Source organism: Macrotis lagotis, chromosome 7 (assembly GCF_037893015.1).
Source record: "Macrotis lagotis isolate mMagLag1 chromosome 7, bilby.v1.9.chrom.fasta, whole genome shotgun sequence".
NCBI lineage: Eukaryota > Metazoa > Chordata > Mammalia > Peramelemorphia > Peramelidae > Macrotis > Macrotis lagotis.
The window spans coordinates 217056827-217057964 of NC_133664.1; the positions used below are offsets into that span (position 1 = coordinate 217056827).

At 38.0% G+C, this 1138-nt stretch overlaps 1 pseudogene; it reads right to left on the bottom strand.

Annotated features, from left to right (window-relative positions):
- Positions 1–350: 350 nt before the first annotated feature.
- Positions 351–668, bottom strand: LOC141494278 (large ribosomal subunit protein P1 pseudogene; annotated as a pseudogene).
- Positions 669–1138: the final 470 nt, after the last annotated feature.

Consider the following 1138-nt stretch of genomic DNA (forward strand, 5'->3'; position numbering starts at 1 on the left):
AATAGATCTGGTTTTTTGTTCTTCCCAGGTTCATTCCTCTCCACAAGACAGCTCTTAATTTCCAGTTATATCTCTCTTGAATTTGAAGCTGGTTCCCTTCTTTGCTGCCAATGGTTCAATGCTTTGAAGTTGTATTTTTTTTTTATTCAGGTGACGCTTTTGTATTTGTGTCTTTCTGGAGTGCATAGCTCTTCTCCCAGCTAGAATCAGTATGAATCTTCCTAGTCAAGTAGCTTTATATTTAAATAATATGGTTAATATGGGGAGAGAGAAGAAAATTCCTTCTTTCTTGCTGCCCTCAGGTATTGTTTTTAGTTGAAGTTAACTTTATTTAATGCTACAAAAAATACTTAGTCAAACAGACCAAAGTCCATGTCATCATCAGACTCCTCTTATTTTTGCTTCCTCTTTCTTCTCCTCAGTTGGGGCAGCTGTGCTAGAAGAAGCAGCACCTCCAGTAGGGACAGCATTATCAACTGCTGGAGCAGGTCCACCAATTCCTACATTGCAATGAGACTCCCAGAACCTTTGCAAATAATACAGACCAGAATGGTTCAACATTCACATTTGCTGCTTTAGTAAGGACATTAATTTTATCCTCCGTGAGTAACTTCATCATTTTGAAGGATGAGGGCAGAGTAGATGCAAGTGAGTTTTGAAATGGTCATTTCTGGAGATGGATGAGGAGACTTGTTTATAGTGGTTCTAGTTGCCAGCTGAAGTGAGTTCACCCCAACATGATTTTAGCTTCTGAAGAAGAATCAGGCACCTTACAGACAACTGAAGAGAGCTGCCCTCAGATACTGACAATCTATAAACAAGCATTTATTTGAGACTTTCCATGTGTTAAGTACTGAGAATACAAATAGAAGTAGAATTCTAGTTCCTGACTTCAGGAAGCTTATATTCTAATAAGGGAAGACAACACATAACAAGGAATCAAAAAAAGTAGAAAGGACATGAGAATAGGGAGAAGAGAAAATGATAGAAAAAGTTCTGTAGAAGTGAGTCAGTGGTACAACCTAGAAAGGGATGAAGGCACAGGGGTCTCCACCAAAATGTCCTCAAATTGAAAGAAATTAAGTATTTTATGTTTCCATAAAAGGAAGGACTCAGTTAGTTGGTGAAATACAAAAGA